The sequence below is a fragment of the Anas platyrhynchos genome, chromosome 13 (genome assembly GCF_047663525.1).
Source record: "Anas platyrhynchos isolate ZD024472 breed Pekin duck chromosome 13, IASCAAS_PekinDuck_T2T, whole genome shotgun sequence".
Taxonomy (NCBI): domain Eukaryota; kingdom Metazoa; phylum Chordata; class Aves; order Anseriformes; family Anatidae; genus Anas; species Anas platyrhynchos.
This window is the reverse complement of record NC_092599.1, coordinates 24,198,864-24,225,449: the sequence shown is the minus strand read 5'-3', so window position 1 is coordinate 24,225,449 and position 26,586 is coordinate 24,198,864. Positions and strand designations below refer to the sequence as shown.

Here is a 26,586-nt window from a genome sequence, read left to right as displayed (position 1 = left end):
ATGCTGAGATTTTACAGCCAAATCTCACAGCACACCGAAGAAAGTAATTGGATTTAAATACCCACTTTGTAAGGTAGTGTTGGTTATGGGTCCATTATTTCCTTTGGGAGAAAGAAACTTGTCAAAACAAAATCAATAGATGAGAAACAGAAGTAAAGAAACGACTGGTGGAAACCACTTTTGAAGGGAGCAGCTGATTCCCCAGAGGGCCATGCTGCCATAGCCACAGGGACCTTGACAGCCTAGAAAGGTGGGCTGACAAGAACCTCATGAAGTTCAGCAAGGGCAAGTTCAGAGTCCTGCACCTGAAGAGGAACAACTGCAGGCACTAGTGCATGCCGGGGGCCACCCTGCTGGAAAGCAGCCCTGCAGAAAAGGAGCTGGGCGTCCTGGTGGCCACCAAGTTGAACATGAGTCAGCCATGTGCCCTTCCTCCTAAGAAGGCTAGTGGTTTTGTTGGCTGCACTAGGCAAAGTGTCACTAACAGGTCAACAGATGTGATCCTTCCGCTCAGTGAGGCCACAGCTGGAGTAGTGTGTCCAGTTGCAGTTGCAAACTGTATTTTGTGGTGCGTTATACACAGCATAGGCAGCCAGTCAAAAGAGGAGTCTCCCACCATATTTAGCATTGATGTGGCCTCACCTTGAGTATCGTGTGCTCAGGGGCACCCCAGTTGAAAAAGGATGTGAAGATAATTGAAAGTGTGAAGAGGAAGGCAACAAAGCTGGTAGAAGGGCTGGAAGGCAGGTCCTATGAGGAGAGACTGAGAACACTTGTGTTGTCCAGTCTGAAGAATAGGAGGCCAAGAGGCGACCTCATGGCTCTCAGCAACTTGCTGAGGAGGGAAGGTGCTGGTCTGTGCTGCTGGTAACTGAGGGAAGAATGCATGGGAATGGCACAAAGCTGTGGGGGATGTCCAGTTCACGCTGGACATCAGGGAAAATTTCTGTACCATGAGGATGGTCAGACACTGGCACCGGCTTCCTAGCGAGCTGTTTGGTGCCCCATGCCTGTCAGTATTCAGGAGGCGTTTGGGCACTGCCCGCAATAACATGCTGTAACTTTAGGTTAGTCCTGAAGTGGTCAGCCAGTTGGACTTGATGATCTTTGTAGGTCCTTTCCAACTTCTCTACTGCATTCTGCTTGATTCTGTTCAGTTCCGGGCTGCCCCATGCAAGAGATTCAGGGACATAATGGAAAAAGTGCAGCAGAGGGCCACAAAGATGCTTAAGGGACTGGAGCACCTCTCCAATGAGGAAAGGCTGAGAGAGATGGGACTGTTCAGTTTGGAGAAGAGGAGGCTCAGTGGGGGATTTTAGCAATGTCTTACAAATACCTGAAGGGAAGGTGCAGTGAACGTGCAGCCAGGACAAAAGGCAGTGGGCACAAGAGCTTCTAGGCTAACATCTGGAAGCACTTGTGTACTGTGTGGTGGCCGTGGCTGTGCACTGGAACAAGTTGCCCAAAGAGGTGGAGTCATCCTCTGAGACCATCAAAAGCCACCTGGACATGGTCCTGGGCATCCTGCTCAAGGTGGCCTTGCTTGAGCCAGGGGTTAAACCAGGTGACCTCCAGAGGTCCTTTCCAGCCTCAGCTGTTCTGTGATTCTATGGTGGGAGAATTTGCCATATATACGTCCCAACTTTGCAGTTCCAATCACATCTTTGAACAACAAATAAATATATGTATGTATTTAATTTTCCAACTTCAAGAATAACAATGCCTGCTTTTCCACTGGCTGAATTTTCCTTTTATTATCTAGCAGGCTCTAGCTATGGATGAGGAAGTATTCATCCAGAAGGATCATGAATTGAAGATATTGCAGAATCAGATAAAGACATTAATATAGGAAAATGAAGAGCAACTGGAATCTTTAAAGAAGGCTGAAGAAACACATAGATTACAGGTATTTTTCCTCTGGCATATATTACATGTATCTATATCGAACCATCCATCCACTATAGGAATGTTCTCATGATTTCAAGACAGATCCTTCAGAATTTTTTTGGATGTAAACACCTACCAGTCTTACAAGCACCTTGTTTGAATTAGAGCTGTATTCCCTAATGAGCTGAGATCATCTAGTGGGTGAATCACAGTACTGTGATTCCTGAAGTTTGTGTATCAGCCTAACTGCCACAGCCTTCCTGTATGATATTAAGTGATTCATTCACACTCTCTTTGCTTCCTGCCTTCCTCCAGATCTGTGTTGTTGCTAAGTTGTTTCAGGACGATTCATGATTTAGGACTTGAAAGGCTTTAAAAGATTGTTTAGAATCTCAAAAAGACCATCAAGTTCCTACAGAATGCTTTAATTGAAAGGCTGTGTAGAAACATGCTTTGTTATATCTTTATTCAGTGTGAGAGTAAAGTATTGTTGCCTTTTGACTTTTTAAGACAGAATTTCATCCTAGTATTCTGAGAGTTTACTATTACAAGAAGCTGAGTGACACAGTGGAAACACTGCTTGCCTCCTTCCCTCTCTAGATCTTGTATATGCTAATGAAATTGTAATGGGTAGTAAGTGAATAGCATTTCAAGATCCAGGAGACCATATATAGGATAGTTGATAGATCTGACTTTATAGGATGATAGATCTGACCTTTTTTAAAGGGAAGAGCATAAACATGGCTAGTTAGTACTCTTCTCCTTTTTCTCCTTTTTTTCCTTATTCTCCTTATTCTCCTTTTCCTCCTTATTCTCCTTTTCCTCCTTTTCCTCCTTTTTCCTCTTCTTTGCTGATGGCTTGGGGAGAGTCAATGAATGAAAGGTAAGTACACTGGTCACCATCTTTTCCTTCCCTCTGTAACTTTTTTTCTGTTCTGTCATCTCTGGATAGGCTTTTTTTGTGTGTTTTCCTTTTTTAACCCATACTGCATATTGTCAGCTTATTAGACTGAAATAATCCATGCTTCTAATACACATAGATGCTTATATACGATTATGCTTATAATTGTATCCTATGGAGGATACGAGGCAGATGTTATGAACAGAAACAGTTGTACTGTAGGCAAAAGATCGCAGCTCTCACTTTTACTTAAAAACAGAAAAATCAGTATAATAATTAAATCAAATGCTTGTGTCAAATGGCTTAAAGTTGTATGCACAGGAAAGTGTCGTTTCAATGATACATGACAGAATAAGAACTGTAAAAGTAGCATGTAAATGTTTGTACCCATGTATTTATGTAACAGGTTATGCACTATGGGGTTGTATGTACAAGGGCATAAGGGACAGAGTCTTATAGGGATTAAAAAAAAAAAAAAGTTGCAAGGTGGAGTTGCCCATTACTACTTCCACAATCATAAAATGTATGGTATTGACATATATATTCTTTTTGCTATGACACAGAAATATTATGTATTGTATTCCAACAAAATGTCAATTTGTGGGGCATTGTCTATGTATGGGGAAAGGACTTGCAGTCTAAGAAGATGAGAAAAAAAGAATAAATAAAAAATATATGATTCAAAGTAGGAGAATGCATACTTTAGTTAACTATCTCTAGCTGTTATTCAAATTTCCTGTTGGTAGGCAAGATTTTCGATGTATTCTGAAAGGAACAGAGAAGACTGAAAATTGTATGGTCTTGGCCTTATGGATAAATCAGTTCAGTGAAGATATGTAATTTTGAACAATGCACAGAGATTGCTGTAGGAAAGGCAAGTAAGTTCTTCAAACTAGCATTACCGACAAATTTGAGGCTGGGTAGAAAAGAAAGTAACGGTTGATACAGGGGATCCTGGGGTCACGTCCAATTTTATGAATGTTAATTAATAAAAATAATCTTTCAAGTTGGACCACTCCAAGAGGAAGAGGAAGCCTACATGTATGTACATTTCATTCTTTAAACTCAGACCATGTGCTTCATTTGAACATTTTTCTTGAATTACCGTTTTATTTATCCATGAACACACAAATAAGGCAAGCAAGGGCTGATAAATATGTCATCTACTTCTCACTAGATGTCTAAATCTAGCTGACATAATTTATATAGGACAGGTCCTTTAGAGACAAAAATGTCTCAAAAAAATGATTGGAGTTTGGGGAGAGGTAAGATTCTACCTGTCATGCCAGAGAATTTTCAGTTTGTTGCAGAATTTGCCTGTGCACTGCAGAAGAATTTAGAGTTAGTGAATGATATACAAGAAGACTGACCTTTATAATGAATTTAGAAAGGTATGATGCAAATCTGATGATCAGCAACCGTTTTTGTTTTTGTTTTTTTCATATGAGAATGAAAAAATGGTGGAACAGCAAATCCTTATTGATCAGCTAAAAGAAAAATTAAAGAAGTTTATGGTTGTGAAAACTTGGGACTTCTCAAGTGCTTGTGGAGATGGGCCTGCTGTTACGGCATCTGCAAGAAGGCCATACAGTGTCCCACTCACAAAGAGTCTGCTACACTCGCTTTACCCATCTTCAGGGACAGAGACACGAAAGGTAAGGTCTACCTAAGCATTACATTTTTTTTAACAGTTATTGTTCAATAATTCTATTGGGCGTGACAAATTATGGTGACCTCTTGTCAGCTGCTGTTTAGCTTTGAAGCATTTTAGCATTGAAGACTGAAAAAGTACTTTTGAATGTCTTGCAACACACGCTATGTCCCAGTTGTCCAAAATCTATGGGCTTACATTTTGAATCACAGAATGGCTGGAGTTTGAAGGGACCTTTAAAAATCATCTAGTCCAACTCTGCCATGGACAGAGACACCTTTCACTAGATCAGGTTGCTCAAAGCCCCATACAAATTGACTTAAAACACAGAATTTATCACAGTCATAAAGCTGTAGTCTTTAGTGATCTTTTTGTGCAATGTTTAACAGTTCAGATAGGAAGCATTCCCAAAATGAATGATTATTCTGTACTGATAAACTGAACATTTTGGGTAATAAGTTGGTAACAGTACCTTCTTTTGCACTTGGGACAAGTGTTCTAAGCAGAACCTTCTCTTGCAAAACCTTCTGGTACACAGGTACTCAGAAATATTATTTAAACACCTGCAATTCTGCATACAAGGTCAGGTAGTGATAGACTTTTAAACTGAAATACTATTGGAATATCAATGAAGAATTACTGAACTATTCCAAGTGTTTTTTTTGGTGCTTTTTGGCAGGTGTATACCAGTCCCCCTGCTTTTTCCCTGGCTCGGATGATGGCAGGATTCCGTGCTCGTAGCCAGATGATACTGAGCTACATAGAAGATCAAGATGAAGTCCTTCACTGCCACCTCTCTATCAGAGTGATGAAGAGAAAGAAAATACAGACAGTCAAAAGTAATTTATTTTTTTTTTCTCATTTAGGTAATTTTTTCTTTAACTTTTGTTACAGATAAATATATAGCAAATATAATATTACTGCCTAATCCTACTGTAATGTGAGGCCATTTGTGATACTACTTAAAATAAATTTGCAGGACCAACTAGGCATATTATGAAACTAGTTTAAAAACCACATTTTTTTGATGCGATAAAGATTGCATGATCTTTGTTTTGGGGACATCATCCAACAAGATCAAGCAAGGGAAGAAGAAGGTGCAAATGCTTATGTAAGCTTTCTCAGTTTGGCACTCTTCTCTTTAATATCATGTACTTTATATAAAGTTAAAAGAAAAAAAAATCCCTTTGTGTTTAGAATGTATCATGTTTTCCATTCTTTCTTAGGCATTCAATAAACAAAAAATGGACACGAAAACAGGCTTCTCTGTGCTTTTCCTTTGAGCAAAGTGACATGAAATGTCAAGTTGACAAGTCCAGCTTATGTGACAAATCTGTGCCACAGACTGATACAGCCACAGGTAAAATGGAAGTCATGAGAGTAAATTGTGTTAGATATAATACTAGAATATGCAATAATGTCTTTATCACATGTAATTATTTTTCTCATCAAAATGTCTTTATTTGCTACAAATACTTTTTTCATTATAGCTCAACATAAATTTATTTTTTAATTATTTTCCTTTTCCCTTTTCTGAAATTGACATCAGTGACCTTAATGTTTGAGTACTACTTACTAGCGAGAAAGCACTTGACCTACAAATCTAGTACTAGTTCAAGAAAAGGAAACATGCTATTATTTCATCAGAGATGCACTGAAAATGCTTAAATTAAATATGTTTTTTCTCTCTCAGATTAGCATTCATTAGCATTCTTGAAATGCTAATGCATGCTGTCATTTCCATATTTAGACGGCAGGGAAAAGACTCTTTGCAATACTCTCTCCTTTTGGCTCTTTCGCTTCATTTGTAAGAATTCTATACATACTATATTTCAGATCACTGTCTTTTGGCTAAAGAGTGTATTCCTTTTATTCCTTTTTTATTCCTTTTTTTTTTGGTCTCCACATTGTTTTGTTTTCTTTCAAGGTGAAGAAATCAACTGCCTCCAGAAAAGTCATGTTTTTAACATGCAGAAGTTAAAGAATTCAGAGTTGAGACTCACTGAGGCCAAGCAAAAAATGGGAGAACTTGCACTTAACATCAAAATGAAAGAAGAACTTATTAAGGAATTAGTAAGAACAGGTAAGTGACTGAAAAATTGAAATGAAGACATTCAGAAATAAGCAAGAAAAAAGACACAAAACTTCTGAAGACCTGCATATCTTAGTTTTTGGGTAATTTTCTTCTGCGGGAATACTTCTGGTAACTTACAGTTTCCTAACTTCTATGAATTACTTGCTATGAGTGCATTGAAGGCTGCAAATTTTTATTGTGTCCTACTCAGCTGTGATCTGCAGATTTGTTTGTTAAATATTTTTTTGTGTTTTGTAGCTTATTGTGTTTGTCCACCTATAGTGTAATTTTTCATGTATGCTTAGTGCAACTGATCTCTTCATGGACATGTGTTTGTCACCCAGTGTCTGGGATAGGAGAGAAGATACGACACTGTGCTGGGAATGCTTGCATTGCCATCATAGCAGTAGAGAAGCAGGAGTCAGAAGTGGATGAGGGAAAAGGTCAGTGTCCCTGTTAGCCTATATCATTACACACCTGTCCTGATATATATATGCTTGCCAGAAACTTATCATTGTGATGACCCTAAAGATCTGTGCTTACCTGTTTCAATCACACTCTTCTAGTGTGTACATATTCTCCTGAGGCAGTCTTTTGGCATTGAGAAACATTGTGCGCCCCCAGTAACAGTACTTACGGAATCCCAAACAGAGCAAATCAGATTGCCCGAACAGGGCAAATCAGTAGAAACACAATCGAGAGTTTTTTGCTGATTACCAAGTTGAAAGCTGAGAAATATGTAGCATATTCTTCTGGGGAACAAACAAACAAACATACAAACAAACAACAAAAAACATAATAATACAGGCAAGCTATTTTGTCAAGGACTGCAGTAGGCAGAAAATTTTCACTTGATGTGGCACTCAGGTGTTACTTTCTTTGGTGACATCAGATGATTTATGAAGAGTTCAGATTTAAGATTCCTTTGTTCATCTATATTTCAGTGTTATAAGGGAGCTGTTTGTTTAGGTTTGGAAAATGTCTCAGAAATTTTTGGTTTAATCAGGATGAAGTAAGTAACGATTCAATTACAGGTTTAAGTGATACATTGCAAATTATTAGCTTGCTGTTTTAAAACTATTTGGATATGATGTCTTTAAGGTAAGGATGCAGAGTCTGTAAGCAGGCAATATTCTTTGAAGATAACTAAACCGGAGCAAGAATCCGAGCAGGCCAAAATGGAACTGGCCGAAACTCAAAAGCAGCTTCAGGAGCTGGAGAATAAGGAGCTGAGAAAGCCAAGCTGCAAAGAGAGTTCCGAAAGAAGATGGATGCAGCTAAGCTGAAAGTGCAGGTATTTCCAATATGACCATTAGGATTTGCAAATTCCTGTCTCAGCATCACCTTTGAAATCCGTACACTCTGCTTGTGAAACTCTCACCAGCTTCACACAATTGAAGCTAGTTGGATTGAAGTAGCCAATGAGAACCTTCACACAGTTATACCCACTACTATTTAACAACTAAGTAGTTAGATAGTTCTGTCTTTGATGATTTTACGAAGGCTCAGAGACCTTAGAGATAATGTGTGATTGTTGTGGCAAAATGTAGCAAGTCTTGCTCACTGTCCTAACTCAGTGAAATAGAGAATTAACCTGAGTCGGGTTTTAGTTTTAAGTTTTCCTGTTGTTAAGCTGAAATTTTCCATGAACATTCAGGCCTTACAGAAGAAGAAGCAAGACACTAAGAATCTGGCTTCTCTATCTAACCAAAGTGAAAAACGAGCAATAGAACTTGAACAGAACGTGGCTCAGATGAAGCATCAGCAGACCCTGCTAGAGAAAAGACTGCGTGAGGAGAGTGAAAAAAAAGAAGCAACTAGAAGCAGAGCTTCAGCGGGACCAGCTACAAATTAAAGTAGGATTCTTTCTGTTTCCTTATGACAAAGAATAAGATCAACCAGTTTGACCTTTGTTTTCCCAAAGGCAATGTACTATACTACCAGATTTTGTCCTTTTAAGTAATTGCTTACTTGACACTGAAGAAATTGTGTATAAGTATTTTCACAGAAATCTTCATTCTTCCTTTCTCTTCAGCTATTTTTTTGAATGTTATTATGTGATGTCTAGCCCTGAGTTGCAATTTTGCATGTAAATTAGTTCAATATTTCTGATTTCATGATTGTGTAGATTCTGTCATTAAATGTGTTTGAAAAACACACTGACTGAGGCAGAAAGAAAGTTTTGTTTGTTTGTTTTTGTTTAGAGGAACTTCAGCTTAAGATGGAACAGCAACAGAAGATTCTTAAAGACAGAGAGATTGCTGCATTTAAAAAGAAGAAAAATAACTCGGTGTGGACTTTACAGAAATCAGAGGTAGCTAATCTATTCCAAATCTGTGTGGACACTGAAAAGAAAGGTGTCTTTATTCACCCCGTGTCATCTTTGTAAAGCGTTTGGAAGAAGAGTATTCCGTCCTCCCTCCCCTGTTTTTTTTTTTAAATTGTTTTTTTTTTTTTTTTTTTGTAGCAAAAACTGAGACAAGTCAAGAAGCTCTTTAACTGGTTTTGAATGAACGAAAGGAGAGGGCTGTAATGTCTTTGTTTTTTCTATGACTTGTCAAAGGTAGTAATTCAGATAGCTGGAAATTCAACGAGTTTGGTTGTCTGGTAGGCTTGAAGGTGATTCTGATGAGCTCTGTTATAAATGTTGCACGGTTTGTTTGTTTATTTCTTTTCCCATCTGACAAATATGACAGACGGCTATGGTTTTGGTTGTTCATGACAGTGTTAGAATAGTAGGTTTCCTGTGCAACAGTGCTACCTGCATGATTTCAGAACTAGACATTGGAACATGAGAGTTTCATGAGTTAACCAAAGTCTTTAGAGGTGAAAATCAATTTAAAAAACGAAATAAAAGCAACTTCTTAGCCATACCAGCAATATGCCCACTGATAAACCATTGCTTCAGAAGAGACTTATAATAGACTCTGCTAGCAGGATCAGAACTCCCATTTTTTCTTTCTTTCAGCATCGCAGTTTCTTATCACGATGTGTTTTTCCACAAATCTTGGTCTTGGGCAAGAATCATGCAATGAGGATGGGCTAGCTGATTTCTTGTGGTACCTTTCAAACTTAGTTGTTGTCATTCTATATATGACATCTATTTCTATAACTGTTTTTAGGAAAATAATACATTTCCTTAAAAGCATCTGATAAAATTGTTTGCATAAGATGTAGTAATATAACATTGCTGAGCCTCTCCTTAAGTCAGTCCTATTTCTGTATTATCCTGAATCAGGATTCTGTTGATCACTTAATGTTAAGAATTGAAATGTTGATTTCTCACGTTTTATCAGTTACTCTAAAAGAGGAAAAACATAGTCATAAAATTCTGACCCAAATAGTCCTCGTTAATGCTCTCTGGATCTCTGTTTAAATTGTAGAAGTTAGAAGAGCAAAAGAAATGGCTGGATGAAGAAATGGAAAGAATTCTTCAACAGCACCAACAGTTAGCGGAACTAGAAGAAGATTTAAAGAAAAGAGAAGCCATTGTAGCTAAAAAAGAAGCATTATTGCAAGAGAAGAGCCTCCTAGAAATCAAGAAACTGAGATCTAGCCAGGTGATTTAAGAAAAAAAAAAAAGAAAGAAAGAAAGAAATTTAACACAATTGTAGAGCTGCCTGAAAAGACTATGGGAGGAGGGCAGCCGGATAACAGAAGAGGTTTAAGCCATGCGACTTGTATCTCTAGCGCTGCCATTACATTATTGTGTGGCTTGATCAAATGAACATTTTAAACATGAATAATAGAATGTAATAACCTTTATTTACATGATATCCCCGAAATTCTAACAACAAAACAAAATCTGACTTCCAAAGTTCTGTTATTGCAGCACATTAAATAACGATATCTAAAAAATTGCTCAATGCCTGCAAAGTAGAGAACATGGCAGAGAAACATTCTGTATTATTTACTTTGGCTACTGAGAAACAGAAATTGAAATGTCATTGTCACCGTAATGACTAACTCATGTAAGATATGTAGAAAACTGCACATTGCTTTTCTTTGTTTTCTTTCATCTTTTGATTAAATAGTAAATTTTATGGTAGCTGTCTACTTAGCCTAAATGGCATCCCTTTACAAGAAGTAGACAGGTCTTCCACTTTAGGATGCGACAGTCTCATGTACATGTTTATGGGGAAGGAGTTTTATATTTACGGTTTCTTTCATTCTTCCTCTTATTTCTTTCTCTCTCTCTCTCTCTTTTTTTTCTTTTTTTAAAGGCTTTAAACAAAGATAGTATGAAATTGTCTACTCGCTTAAGTATGCTGGACCAGGAATTGTGTGATAAAGGTATGCAGCTTCAGGACAGCACTACTGAAGATAAGACAGACATTCTGGAAAAAATTCAGGTTCTTCAGAAGGAAAGGGATCAGCTACTCAGAAGAAGAAATAGTGTGGATGAGAAACTGAAAGAGGGTAACTGAAAAGTGTTGTCAGCTGAAGTAAGTAACTATCTCTGAGATACATCAAAGTTTTAGGCAATGTTGTATAATAAAGTATTCCAATCATGACCTAAAATGTCTCCCAGTATTAGACAGTAGAGAATCAAGGAACTGAGGTTGGGTGTTTTTGTTAACAGCCGACATGAAAATACTGCTATAATGGCACTACTTCCATAACAGTGAACAACATATACTTTCAGAGGAACTTACTTACTTTAGCTAGAGTCCGGACAAATGTCGCTGGCCTAACAATTCTATAATTAGAAATAATGAAACAGGATGTCCATCAATTTATCTTAGGCAGCTATTTTCCTATCAGGACATAGAACAAGGTGAAGTACTCTAATAGTGATGTCCCTTGATTTTTTTTTTCATAGGCTTTTGTGAAAGACCAAACCTCACCTGAAGGCCTCCATATAGTTACAATGAAAATAAGCCATATTGTGGATGTTACACACTTGAATTGATCAGTATAATTAAGTTGAAGATTGAATAAATTGATGTAAAATACACAGATTTGTTTTAGGTCTTGAGAAGCAGCAGTTGGGGCCTATTACTGAGCTGATAGCATGCCAGAAAGAATCCTATTTGCTTCACTCCACAGAATCTTCTGCAATACTTCAGGGCATGAATTTCTGCCACCTTCCTGCACAGATAATGGTCACCAAACTGCTTACAGATCTGATTGGTTCATTAATCGCTAATTAGAAAACTAGTTCAACTGAAAAAGCAATAGAAGTCATCAAATTGTGGGGAGGGGAAAATGGAGGAAGAATAGAATGTAGGCTTTTGTGGTGATGAACCATTTGTTTGAACTCTGGTCTGTGGAAGGGATATCAAGACATTTCCTGCTTGCTCCAAGCAGGTTCTAGATTTGTACTCTTCCTCTTATTTTTCCCATTCCATTCTCTGTACTACTACTAGTTAGTCTTGCTCTTCAATTTAGATTCACCTTTGAGAATGAAGTTAATGTCTTATGCACACAAAGGTTTGTTTTGTACTTTTTTTACAATCTCACTCCTGTGTTTCTGTGTAGGAAGAACATGTCCTTTTGCAGCTGGAAGAAGGAATTGAAGCCCTGGAGGCTGCTATTAATTACAAGAATGAAAGTATTCAGAGTCGCCAGTACTTGCTTAGATCCTCTTCACAGATCCTTTCACAGAGTGAGGATAATGCAATAGGAAAACTAGTTTCCTTGTCTGCTGATGAGCTCAGAGCTATCCTCTTCAAATACTTTAACAAGGTTTGCTTTGGCTAATGATCAATATTTTATCCTATTACCTGTTATTGCACTAAATAGTTAAATGAAATAGTGTCAAGAAGTAAAGTCAATTTAATCCACTTTCCTTGAAAGCCTGCTTAGGTTACTCACATCTGTTGTTAATTTGGATATTTTGCATCTTGACATCAACATAAAAAAGGATGCTTTTCTATTACTTGTTTGTATCTTGTTTTGGTGTCATTAGCTTAAAAGGTGTTGCAACTCTGGAAATTTCCTTGCTCCTTTCCACTGCTTTATGCTGCTAACTTCTCAAGTAGCAACATATTTAAACAGTGGTGTCGTATCGAAATTCTTCCCACCTGCAGTCTTTATTAACCTCAGGATAGTATTTCTTTTTTCCAAATCCATTATAAAATCTTTCTGCAAACAAGCGCTTACCACCATATACTGAAGAATCGTAATGACACCTGGAAACATAAAAAAGAAATGCATTAGGACTTGGTGTCTCTCTTTGCCCATGGGTGAACCTTGGGTGATTTTGTGAACAAGTTGTCTGTGGTACACAAATTGGCAGTTTTCCAGAAACAGGAAAAAAACTCTTGTATCAGTTTAAGTTCTGCACAGGGCATTAAAAAATCCACTAGTCCATGTGATCAAAATCTACAGAGCTCAATTCTGAAGTGTGAACTCGTGTCAGCAGGCAAATCTGTTTCCAGTATAAGCTTACAGCTTATACAGACAATTGCTTTTGTATCCATTCATCTATTAAGCAGAACTGTAAAAGCATTTGTTGAAATGGTTTGATAGAAGTGTATTAGATTGTCTTAGATTGTTGGCCTGCGAGAGTCTGAACGTAAATTACAACTGCAGACTGAAGAACAGGAGATGAAGGTCATAGACCAGGAAAATATAAAACGTGAATTGGAATCTGCACTTGAGCACATCAAGTTGCAGTGTGACAGGCAGCTGATGCTACAACACAGAGAACATGAGAAAAAACTACAGTTGATACTGCATCATTTCAAGGGTGCTTGTTTGTTTTCCAAGGGGAATTGTACAGCAGATATTATCTTTAGTCACTGTTGAGAAATACTGTGTTTCATATGAAAGAAAAAAGAAAATATGAGGTAGAAAGATAACATTTTGGCTGTTACTAATTCTGATGTCGTGTAGGATGCTGATGAACAGACACAAGGTGCTTGTATAAAAGAAAAAAGCTGACCATTTTTAAAAAACGGTCAGAATTGTCACATTTTTATATTCAATTTGTTGACATTGGAAAGGTGAAAGATAGCAATCCCCTTGATCTTTATCCTCTAAATGCTCCTATTAAAATGGAGAATTGGGGTTGGCATGGGCTTTTTGCTCCTCTGTCATACTAGTTTAAATGTACACCCTGAAAGCAGAGTGTCAGCAAAATACAGGACATTCTCTAGCTGGGCATCTTGATTTTGGCACAGAGAAGTGAAGTGAAGATTTGATTCTCATACTAGTTTTACTTGCCCTAGAACAAGATGGTGAAGGTATTGCAGAAACCTTGAAAGAGTATGAAGTAAAAGTCCAGCAACTGGAAAAAGACTTCTTTTATTCTAGAGAAAACCAGCAGAGAGCTGAAGAAGAAATTGAAGGGCTTTTTTGGAGAGTCACCCCATCAACTAATGGCACCTACTAAATGTAAGTACATGATCTTAAAATGCTTTTGTGTTTGTCAGTAGATCATTTGAGGGGTAGCAAACAGACAGAAGTATATCAGATAGACATAAAACTCATATTTTTACTGAACTAACTCTTATCCAGGAAGGTACTACATTTCCCCACACTTGCAAAGGAGAGACAACATCAGTTTGTAATAGAGGCAGTGGTATAACACTGTTCTAAATTCGTGTTTGGTTTTCTGTGGATTCGAGCATAATTTCAGAAGCTACAGTCTCACACTGTTGTGGTTGAGAAAACGGTATTTTATGATCTGAAAGACTCTGAATGGCATTATAATTAACAAATGTGTAATATGCTATGCGTTTAGATGCCAGTATTTTAAACAATCAAATTGATTTTGCTGCCAGCACTTGATTTCATAGAAGTTATTTCTTGGAAGATTGTCAATGAGGAGGTCCATACTTCCAGTTAACTAAAATCATTCTTTATTAAGGTTAAAAGACCTAGATATTTGTAGTAAGAAGATAAGCTTCCTAATGTGATCTATGCTTTGACCAAAAAAAAAAAAAAAAAAAAAAAGGACCAACAAACAACTATGAAAAGTTTTTTTGATTGTTCCAGGTCCTACTAACCACAACTCAAACTTAAAATGAAGTAGTTCTAGTGTAGAAGCAAAAATGGTTTAATCATTGTCATTATCTTGGTTGTCTTACACCTCACACTGCCACCACCACCACTTCACACGCACAGTGCAGCCTTCTTGGCCCCGTGTTTCGTCTTAAGGCTCAGTGTGACTCATTCTTCCTCTTAACTGATGGTTCTATTTCGTCACACTTGAGGTAGTGCCATGTCTTTGTAACACGTAGATGCTGGTCACATATGCATCTGTTGCTACCAGAGTGAATTGAGGTTTAGCTCTCCAGGCAGGATAATAAGCCTAGAGGTTCATTACTCGAAAGTATGCTGTGACGGTGTGAACATGAATATTGCACAGGTTGGACTGTAAATGAGCATGGGGAAGATTATTCTGTGTCTAATACACAAAGAAGCATGTAGTCCAGGACATGTTTTGCTGTGAGGAAACATCCATCGCAGCCAAACTGTAGCGAAATGTAGAAGGATGAATGTCCCTGTGAATTTCTAACTTTTTCAAATCCATATGTTTGTAACGTTTGTAAGAAGCGCTCAGTATTTTTGTATAATTACCTTTAGTTATCTTTCCTCTGAATATATTTTGGGGCATAATACAATGTAATAAAAAAGTGATGAGCTTTAAAAATAACAAAAATCCCTGTGTACATTAAAGTCACATTCAAAGACTATGTTTTGTGTGTTCTGCTAATGAAATTGCAGACTACTTTTGAAAATACGAAGAATTTCATATTTTACTGTCATGGTTCAGTTGTTTTAAGATTGCCTAAATTGCAAGTTAGAATGGTGAAGCTTGTATTACAAGCAAAGAGCCAGCGGAAAGTAAAAGACACAGTCTTTTACTTCCTTGTCTTTCGGGTCCTTAACATACAATGGTGCTAGCTCAGACCTAGGAATCACCAGTCTTTATCTTGTTCCCTGTCTCAAGTCCCCCCTTTTCTTGAGCCTAAGCAAATTCTTTGGCTTATTACAATCCTTCTTGATTAAAAGTTTTCATTAAATTCTTACCAGTTTTGACTTGGTGCTTGTTTCAGTTACACTTCCAGGTATCATAATCTAGTCCTTCATACAGCACCAAAATGCACATTGTACCACTACACAAGTCAAGACTACTACTCTTAAAAAGAAGATCAGGATTCCTCTAAACGATTGCTTAAGCCAAGAAAAGTTGGGTAACCAAAAAGGTGATTTTGTTGCATAATTCTCGAAAACCCCAGGAGGTGTCATCTTGAATTACCTTATGTAATCACCTTAGACTAATCACCTTATTACCGTAGTCTTTCCCCAAATGTTTTCGTGCTCAGTCTCAATTCCTCCTGCCTCATTTACACACATACAGCAACTAATATTGATTAAAGTGCATCCTTCCCCTTGGGAGGCAAATAAAAGGTCTAGTGCCTAAAACATTGATTTGTTCTAGTTGCTTGCACCAAACTGTAAGATGTTGTTGCAAATATTGGTTTCCGAAATGGGTTAGATCTTCTCCTTTGTCCGGCATTTGGTAAGGCCTGCCATCCAATATCTCCAAAGGGGCTTAGTTTGACCAAGTTTGCTCCTGGGGGATGGATGGAGCCCGTGGTAGGGAGCCATGTGGGAGCAGTGCTTGAGGAGCTGCTGCCTTTGGCAGCCCCTGCAGGCTCACTTCGGGAATCCCGTGTGAGGGATGAAGTTCTGTGTTTTTTGTTTTGTTTTTGTTTTGTTTTGTTTTGTTTTGTTTTGTTTTTCTGAAGAAACCGGGTGTTTAAGAAGGAAATGCAGAGTTGCCTTTGTTTGGCACTCGATGGTCTTGAGGTCTCTTCCAACGTAGACATTCTGTGATTCTGTGAAGTCACAAACGCCAAGGCATCACACTGGCTGGCTCTGCAGCACAGATGCCAGGAGTGTTGCTTGGCATGGCGGTGGCGGCGCGGTGCCCCAGCCCCAGGCCCATCCCAGCCCCAGCGCACGTCGCCCTCCACTCCCCCATGGAGCCCCCCGCCGCCTCAGCAGCCCCGTGGCGGACGCCCCATGGCAGAGCCGCCCCCGAGGAGAAGGAGCCCGCAGCCCTCTGCCCGCAACGCACCGCACTGCACCAAGCGCCGCGCAACGGCTGCCACCACCGCGGGGGCTCCTGGTGTGAGCGGCAAGCGGTGGCAAGGGGGGGCTGTGCTTCCTGAGTCAAGCTGCTGGACTCCGGCTTGCCTGGGCAATTGCCCATGTTGCTGAGGAGGCAACAGAGCCAAAGCCCTTCGGGCTGAAGATCCAGCACAGCTGGGGAGGCTTTGGCATTTCTGCACAATGCTGCTCAATCCTGCTTGGGAGCCCAGCCTCAGGTGCGGAATGAAGCCAAGCAAGCTCGAGGGAAACTGTGTGCTGGTAAGTTGTCAGTTCTTGCTTTCTTTTTCATTCCTCACGCCTAAGAAAACCTAACTCTTTCAAGCACCTGTTTGAAGACACGGTTTGATGGACTTGATTCTGGGTGTGCTCCTTAAGCTTGTTCGGCAGCTGTTGAACCCCGCTACACTTGCAGGAGACCTATGCTCGAGTTGATGCTTGCTGTGATCAAGCGGTGTTCTTTTGCTCTTCTTTGCTTTGGGGATGGTGGGTGAGGTTGCAAAGAGTTTTCAGGAGGATTCTTCTTTTCCTTTGCAGAATCCCAGACTGCGTATTAGAGCTGCTCTTCATCTCTGCTCGGAAAAGCTTCACGGGCCAAAAGAGAATGGAGATGAGGAAGGCAATGGAGAATGATGAGGACTATTTGCAGTCAGCACGCGTAAGCTTTGTGAAAGAATCAGGTGCATTTCTGTAGTGGTAGAAAGCGTAGCTGGAAAGACTTCCTAAGAACGTCAAGTCCAATTCATTGTTCTCAGTTAGAGCAATCCCGTAGTTTAGACTCCTGATAAGGTATTTGTCTGTAGGCAGCTGCCAACTTGTCCAGCTAATCCAATTCAGCCTGGAAAACAAGCAAGCAAGCAAGCAATCAAAAAGCACAGAAACCTGCAGTTTATGGAGTGCAACTGTCTCCTTTCTAATCTCATGGGTTTCACCAAGTTTTGGGTGACTCCAGGGCTGGCTTGCCAGGGAGACTTTCTTGAATTGCTGGCAGATCAGCCAGAAGGGCAATACAAGGCCCTGGCTAAACACAATCTGTAGGCTGCTTCTAGATCAACAGTTTCCTTGGTTACTCCACAACCTCCACAATCTCCACTTGCTTCGAAGCTGTGAAGATTGCAAGTCCACTTTGTGTTTTTCAGCCACTCTGTGTCAAACGCTAAGAGTTTTCACTGGCTGTTAAAACAGAAAGGACAAAGAGCCCCTCCTCTGGGTCTTCAGAAGGCTCCTAAGATCCCCCAGACTGGCTAAGTAGCGACGCTCTAGTATAGATGCATCTAGATGCAGTAGAGCTAGATGGTGGGAGAGAGGCTCTAGCATGGACGTGACACGCTTTGACAGCATCTTTTCTCTGACAGCAACTTCTGCCTTGGCTCTTCCCATCAAGCCAGAGCAGTTTCTTGGCCTGCACAACCTGCAGACTGACCTCTCGTGTGTATCCGTGCTGGACTGAGGGTAATGTTTGGAACACACACTGATGCTGTATTCACTAGAACTTTGAGAAGAGAGCGCAAGAAGCTAACCTGCATACGAGTTTCTTAGGTTTCTGTAGAGAGAGAGAGATGTACATGCATACATATTTACTTCTGTCTTTACTTCTTTCAAGATATCTTTTGTTCTCCAAAATGAATCCTCTGACTGTTACTAACGTATGGGACACACCTTGACACTCTAATGGCATAGAAATACTTTTCAGCTCATCCTTGCTATTGTTTCTGGATTGAAAAAATAATTGTGAATATGATTACCTGCTTGGAATCTTTTTTTTTTTTTTTTTTTTTTTTTAGTATATATCTATTCTATTATGAAATCCTATAAAAAGGAGTGAACTCAAGAGGAAAAAAAAAAAAGAAAACAATTTTATATCCACTTCTAAATTAGCTCAACAAATGAAACAGTAAAAAATGCACATAATATTTCTTCTATCCCAAGATTTCATGGTACAATAGTTCTTTGCCTAACCCTGCAATAGCCCCATAGGCATTGCAGTTGCTTACTTGTGTTCTTCTCCTTTGCTTGTGTTTAGTGTTTGCTTTTCTAATGTTACAACATTGGATTGATTTACCTCTTTAGGTATCAAGAGAAGAAGGCATTTGCTTCAGAGGACAGTACTTTGATGCTTTCCAGGGCTAATGGCCAAAGTTCTCAAAGCACTTTTTTTTCTTTTTTTTTTTTTTCCCCATCAGTGATTTATACATTTGTCAATCTTTCCATCTTCATTTACAACTCCGAATTTAGGTTTTAGGTGAACAAGAACCCTGAAACCAGCTGAAGCCATATCAGACATGAAGCCATATCAGACATAGTAAGGACATGTGTCTGAGGAAGTAATTCAGAGTGATTCTCTGGTGTCCTTTGGACAGCTTTCCTCTGGTCCTCTGCACTAAGCATCCCCAAGGGATATTTCAAAGCTCTCGGAATGATCTGTCATTCTCTCTTCCACTAGAGTCTCCATTAGAAAAGCGTGACTATTCCTTGCCCATGTGGAAAAGAAGTCCTCCTTGCGTTGTTTCTAAGCAAAACCTCTTTCTTGTGTTCTATGGACAGAAACCACTTGGCTAGATAAACTCAATCATTGCAAATGGAAGGAGTGGAACTACTTCAGCACCGTGCTTCGGCTTCTAAACAGAACTGTAATGTAGGTGGGGACGTAGCAAGAGGACATGGCCAAGCCAGGGTGGACTTGAAAGTGCCGTGTCCGAGCCACAGCAAGAAGTCCGTGATTGCCCCTTGGAGACTGCTGCTCACCTAGTAGCACAGCAGCTGGAACGCTTCTGGATACTGCTGATGGATTGCCACGAATCAGGCAGTGACACAAGCTACGAGAACGACGGAAGTGACTGGAAGTGATGCTTCTCCCTGTTCTCCATTGCAATTTGTGAAAGAAAGGAGAAGAGAGGAGAAGAAGAAAGGAGAAGACGGGAGGGAAGGGGAGGGAATGAAGAGAACGGGAGGGAGGGGAGGGAAGGGTAAAAACGAGAATGGGAGGGGAGGGAAGGGCAGGGGAGGGCAGGGGAGTTCTGGGGAGGGCAGGGGAGGGCACGGGAGGGCAGGGGAGGGCAGGGGAGCAGAGTGTAGTGGAGTGTAGGGTAGTGTATGGTAGTGTAGGGTAGTGTAGGGGAGGGGATTGTTTGGTGAGGAGAGTGTAGGGGAGCGTAGGGGAGGAGAGTATAGGGGAGTGTAGGAGAGGAGAGTGGAGGGGAGTGTAGGGAAGGGGAGTGTAGGGGAACAGAGTGAAGGGGAAGGTAGGGGAGGTGTGTGTAGGGGAGTGTAGGGGAACTGAGTGAAGAAGAGGGTAGGGGAGCAGAATGTAGGGGAGGGTAGGGGAGCAGAGTGTAGGAGAGTGTAGGGGAACTGAGTGAAGAAGAGGGTAGGGGAGCAGAGTGTAGGGGAGTGTAGGGGAACTGGGTGAAGAAGAGGGTAGGGGAGCAGAGTGTAGAGGAGTGTAGGGGAGCAGTGTGTAGGGGAGGTGTGTGTAGGGGAGTGTAGGTGAGGAGAGTGTAGGGGAGTGTGTGTGTGGGGAATGTACGGGAGTATAGGGGAGGAGAGAGTCGGGGAAGGAAGTGGAGGGGAGGAGAGGGAAGGGGAAGGAGGGAATATTGCCTTATTTGTTACCTTTTTACTGTCTTCGTGTAGAGCCGTGACAGGCAAAATAAACTATGTTGGTGAAAAGGACGTCTTTGTCTGGTGTGATTCCCGCTCACCCAGTTTAAATTAATCAAGAATAATCTGCTCCTGATTGAGGTCTTCCCTTACTAGTGCAGTGCTAGGACCTACGTGCTCAATGTGCTGAGGATGTGCAAGAGTCTTAGAAAACAGTCAAGTTTTCCTCCCTCCTTGCTTCTTTATGAAATAAACATGATATCATACAGCACCGGGCTGTTTTTCATGACGGAAATTCACTTCTACCCTGCACAACAAAGCTTATGATATATCCAGACCAGAGCTAAGCCGTCAGCTTGGGCAGCCACTGTCAGGCGTTCGCTTCTGTCCAGTCGCCCCTTGGGGAAGCCACTTGCACTGGTTGCTTTCCTCACAAGTTTACCAAGTTTGCGTAAAGCTCCAAAGCTCAGGCCTATGCAGACACAGACCTGCTGCTCCTTTAACACACAAGAGGGGGCTATTGTTCACAACAGCTTTTCCAGTGCTTCTCTCCGTTTTTTGTTGGAAATCCAGTCCTTGCTTGCAGATTGGCTTTTTCAATTCAGTGATTAGTGGGTACTGGAAGGTTCAAAAACAACACCTGACAATCTTGTCCATACGTAGGTAAGGAGAGATCTAAGGAAGGAACAGGTTGCAATACCTAAGGCTTATGCATCGCTCAAGCTTCCAGTTGAGCTGTGAAATCCACGCCTCAGGTCACTTGAGGTACCAGGAGTCCCTGTAGAACATACAGGGGTCTCCAGCAGTGAGGTTCCCTGAGCAGAGGGCTTCAAGAGCTCCACAGGGAATGAAAAGAAGACTTGTGATATCCATGAGGAATGTGGCTTGCTCTCGGCAATAGAGGCAAATTCCTTTCTGATTAATGCTCCACCCTGCTCCACTCCAGGGACAGATGCCTATGGCAACCTGGTCCCAGTACGTAGTACTAGGATGAGGTGGCAGGGACTGTCCCCATTCATTTTCTTTCTTCAGGGTGGCCATGCCTCCTCTCTGGCTGAAGGTGGGCTTCATGGACCGTGTGAAGGGGAGAGGTCTGGGGAAGGACTGAAAAACTTGAGAAATACTCCGAGGATAAATCAAAAGTTGGTTGCACTGAAGTAGATAGGAAGTGCAAATGATAGCCTGGGTAGATTTGCTGCAAAGAATCTGAAGAATCTGGGTCTGCTTGCCAGAGCACTCATCCCAGTGGCTCATGATTTCTTTTGCACAGTTTTGGTTTGTTGTTCCCCAAGTCAGGACGGAATTTTGGGAATGCTCTTACACTTACCTCATGAAAGAAAGACATGTTCTTTACTAGGTATGATTTTACCTGCTTAGATTTAGGGTACTTAGGCTATGCTATACAACTCTTCTTCACAAGAATAGTCTTCTCTATACAACTCTGTATAGTTGGTCTAATGAAATGAAAGGAACAGTGTCAATTTACAGGAACAGTGTCAATTCCAGCATTTGAAGCCGTGCTGTAGCTTCATAATTAATAGACAGCTTTTAGAAGAACAGACAAAAATGATTCTATCTATCTTTATTTCCTGTGTAGATTTACTTAAGTGGTTCTTTCCCATTCATACTAATCCAGCTATTCACATACAGACCGGAGTTATGCACTAAAAAATTATGTCACTCTGTCACTTTCTGTCATGATGTAATTATTGCTTACAAGCAGCAGTCAATTGAACAAAGCCTTTCACATGACTGGCTGTCTAACAACTATGCTGCTGTTGTATTTCCCAGGTGAACCACTTCAGAATTTCATAGAAGTGAAGAAGGATGCCTATATGGTATGCTATCTGGCTACCCAGGTGTAGTCTGTTGGTTCCAAAACTGCCTGTCTTCACCTTGGGCAAAAGAACACAAGGTACTCAATATTGAAAAGATACCAGATAAGCATTAGTATCTTGAGTGTCGTAAGTACTCCAAGCCCGAAGGGAATTGCCACATTTCCTCTTGGCCAGCACAGCCGTGGTGTTTTTAATATCTTGGAAAACAAAATGATCAGGTATGCTGTGAATCAGCTGGCAATTTGCTTTGTGGCTTTTCTCATGAATTCTGCATGCTTCCTTTCTTTGGAGATACTTGACTTGTACATCCAGGTCTTTCTTCTTTAAGAAAGTAGAAGCATCTCAAAAAGCAAAAAGTTACCAAGGTGTTTGAAAACAGGAGTCCAAATCTAACAGATGTAGGGATTTATAACAGAGGAAGTGGAGACAAAGATCAGCCATGAAATAGATCTGAGAAAAACACAGGTAGCAGTGTCACGTGCGGATAAAGGAAAAGAGATAACCAAATGTCTTTCTTGAAGTGGAAAAATAATGGGGAAAACAAGACTCATGGGAAAAGCAAGCATCTTAGCTGGGTGGGAAAAGCAAGCATCTTAGCTGGGATTGACAATAAGTAAAAAGCTACTACGCAGAAGTCTGTAGCTGTTGTAAAGTTGCCATGCCATTTTGCAGAGCAGAACGCAAACACATCAACGTGCATTCTGGGCTTAGAGGAAGAAGCTCGTGAATTCTTGGTAGTTCTCATTCTGAAGTGAAGGGTCTGTAATGTGCATATTGAAGCAAAAGTCACACTTGTACAATATGTATAGAATTCCCTGGAGCATTTAACAAAAACGCCTGACTGGTAAGGTAGGACTGGTTAGAAATGCTCGCAAATTGGGTGACAGCTGATGACTAGGTTACAGTGCAGAGTAACCTTGGATTTCAGATGACAACGTTGCGGTTGTGCCAGAAGATAAGCTGTAGATCACCTTACATGAGCATGACATTTATTTCACCCATTCTTGTAGAAAAAGGGAAGGATTCACTCATTAGGAGGAAAGAGGCACAAGAATACAGTGTGCCTCTTTGATTTGTTCCGTACCTAGTTGACATCAAGAAATACAGACCTAGAAACCCAATGACAATCTTATCTACAACTATGTCCAAAACCTAATTTGATGGAAATCTCAGAGCATGTGCTACTACAAGACTAACAATGAAGATCCTCTGCCCAGAAGAGTCTTTCAGAAAATGCTTCTCTCTACTCCAAATCGTCTCAGAGCAGAAGCCACTGAAAGAAAAAAGAGCCTTGCTGCAGAAACACATAGCTTTCCTAGTGAAGATTGCTCAAGACTTAGTGCTGGAAGCCTGTTGTCCGAACTGAGCAAATGACTGCTTGAACAAGAATTTGTTTCCAGCAGCCTCTGCTCCACAGTGGCAACATCTGGCCAGAGGAAGACAGGAAGCCAAGAGGAGACTTGCCTTTGTATGTGTGCCAGCCTCAGTCAATCCTTCTGCACACAATTCAGCTGTCACCCCCATGGAAGACAAACACCTGCGAGGAAGTACAGAAACTGCTGGGATTGGAGGTGGTGGTATTGCAACCAGCTTTGGCTGCATTCTTCGACAAGTCCGGCTGTTCTACTGGATGGAAATGGGAATGCAAATTCTGGCATGACAACTAACACCATGGGATGAAAGAGGACATCCAACAGGAGACTGCAAGACAAACTTTCTTTCAAAGGAGGAAAGAACAAGGACAAGATCATATTTTTACAGATTTGTTGTTGCATTGCTTCACTCTCTCCAGCACGATAAAATGGTGACACTGATGGACAGATTTTCAGTCTTCTTCCATGCCGGTAAGGGCTATATTTAGGCTTGTTGTGAAAGAGTGAACCCGGAGGGTCCAGTTGCACGTGGGGCTGCGTAAAGGCTCCCCTGGGGAGTTCACTTGTACCCAAAGCCTTCCTTTGGGGGCACTTTTGGATGGGCGAAAGGGGCTCGCAACGCGTTTCCTGGGGCCCAGATTTTCAGTCTTCTCCCACGCCGGCTAGGGCTATATTTAGGGTTGCTCGGAAACAACGAACCCGGAGGGTCCAGTTGCATGTAGGGCTGCGTAAAGGCTCCCCTGGGGAGTTCACTTGTACCCAAAGCCTTCCATTGGGGGCAATTTTGGATGGGTGAAAGTGGCTCGGAATGCGTTTCCTCGGGCCCGGATTATCAGTCTTACGTGCAGGTAAGGGATATATTTAGGCTTGCTATGAAAAAGTGAAGCCGGAGGGTCCAGTTGCATGTGGGACTCCGTAAAGGCTCCCCTGGGGAGATCACTTGTACCCAAAGCCTTCCTTTGGGGGCACTTTTGAATGGGTGAAAGGAGCTCGCAACGCGTTTTCTGGGGCTCAATTTTTTAGTTGTCTCTGATGACAGCTAGGGATATATTTAGGGTTGCTCGGAAACATTGAACCCGGAGGGTCCAGTTGCATGTAGGGCTGCGTAAAGGCTCCCCTGGGGAGATCACTTGTACCCAAAGCCTTCCTTTGGGGGCACTTTTGGATGGGCGAATGGGGCTAGGAATGCGTTTCCTGGGGCCCGGATTTTCAGTCTTCTCCTATGCCGGTAAGGGATATATTTTGGATTGTTGTGAAAGAGTGAACCCGGAGGGTCCAGTTGCATGTGGGGCTGCGTAAAGTCTCCCCTAGGGAGAACACTTGTACCCAAAGCCTTCTTTTGCAGGCACTTTTGCATGGGCGATAGGGGCTCACAACGCGTTTTCTCGGGCTTGGTTTTTCAGTCTTCTCCCACGCCGGCTAGGGATATATTTAGGGTTGCTCGGAAACAACGAACCCGGAGGGTCCAGTTGCATGTGGGGCTGCGTAAAGGCTCCCCTGGGGAGTTCACTTGTACCCAAAGCCTTCCTTTGCGGGCACATTTTGATAAGCGAAAGGGGCTCGCAACGCGTTTCCTAGGGCGCGATTTTTCAGTCGTCTTCTATGCCGGCTATGGATATATTTAGGCTGGCTGTGAAAGAATGAACCTGGAGGTTCGAGTTGCATGTGGGGCTGAGTAAAGCCTCCCCTGGGGAGTTCACTTGTACGCAAAGCCTTCCTTTGCGGTCACTTTTGGATGGGTTAAAGGGGCTCGCAACGCATTTCCTGGGGCTGAATTTTAAGTCGTCTTCGATGTTAGCTAGGGCTATATTTAGGGTTGCTCGGAGTGAGTGAACCCGGAGGGTCCAGTTGCATGTGGGGCTGCGTAAAGGCTCCCCTGGGGAGTTCACTTGTACCAAAAGCCTTCCTTTGCGGACACTTTTGGATGGGCAAAAGGGGATCTCAACGCGTTTCCTGGGGCCCGATGTTTCAGTCGTCTTCTATGTCGGCTAGGGCTATATTAACGCTTGCTAGAAAGAATGAACCCGGAGGTTCCAGTTGCATGTGGGGCTGCGTAAAGGCTCCCCTGGTGATTTCACTTGTACCAAAAGCCTTCCTTTGGGGGCACTTTTGGATGGGCGAAAGGGGCTCGCAACGCTTTTTCTGTGGACTGATTTTTCAATCGTCTCTGATGACGGCTATGGTTATGTTTTTGGGTTGCTCGGAATGAGCGACCCCGGAGTTTCCAGTTGAATGCGGGGCTGCGTGAAGGCTCCCCTGGGGAGTTCAGTTATACCCAAAGCCTTCCTTTGGGGGCACTTTTGAAGGGGTGAAACGAGCTCTCAACGCGTTTCTGGGGCCCAATTTTTCAGTCGTCTTCGATGCCAGCTAGGGATATATTTAGGCTTGTTGTGAAAGAGTAAACCCGGAAGGTCCAGTTGCATGTGGGGCTGCGTAAAGGCTCCCCTGGGGAGTTCACTTGTACCCAAAGCCTTACTTTGGGAGCACTTTCGGATGGGCGAAAGGGGCTCGCAACGATTTATCTGTGGCCTGATTTTTCAATCGTCTCTGATGAGGGCTAGGGTAATGTTTTTGGGTTGCTCGAAATGAGCGACCCCGGAGGTTCCAGTTGCATGTGGGGCTGCGTAAAGGCTCCCCTGGGGAGTTCACTTGTACCCAAAGCCTTCCTTTGCCGGCAGTTTTGGATGGGCGAAAGGGGCTCGCAACGCGTTTTCTGGGGCCCGATTTTTCAGTCGTCTTCTATGCCGGCTAGGGATATATTTAGGCTTGCTCGGAAACAACGAACTCGGAGGGTCCAGTTGCATGTGGGGCTGCGTAAAGGCTCCCCTGGGGAGTTCACTTGTACCCAAAGCCTTCCTTTGGGGGCACTTTTGGATGGGTGAAAGGGGCTAGTAATGCCTTTTCTTGTGCCCGGATTTTCAGTTTTCTTCCATGCCGGTAAGGGATATATTTAGGCTTGTTGTGAAAGTGTGAACCCGGAGGGTCCAGTTGCATGTGGGGCTGCGTAAAGGCTCCCCTGGGGAGTTCACTTGTACCCAAAGCGTTCCTTTGCGGTCACTTTTGGATGGGTTAAAGGGGCTCGCAACGCATTTCCTGGGGCCCGGACTTTCAGTCATCTCTGATGCCGGCTAGGGCGATATTTAGGCTTCCTCAGAAAGAGTGAACCCGGAGGGTCCAGTTGCATGTGGGGCTGC

At 41.8% G+C, this 26,586-nt stretch overlaps 1 pseudogene; it reads left to right on the top strand.

Moving 5' to 3' along the window:
* Nucleotides 1-19,543, top strand: part of LOC140003633 (kinesin-like protein KIF27) — a 46,109-nt pseudogene extending 26,566 nt beyond the window's left edge.
* Nucleotides 19,544-26,586: the final 7,043 nt, after the last annotated feature.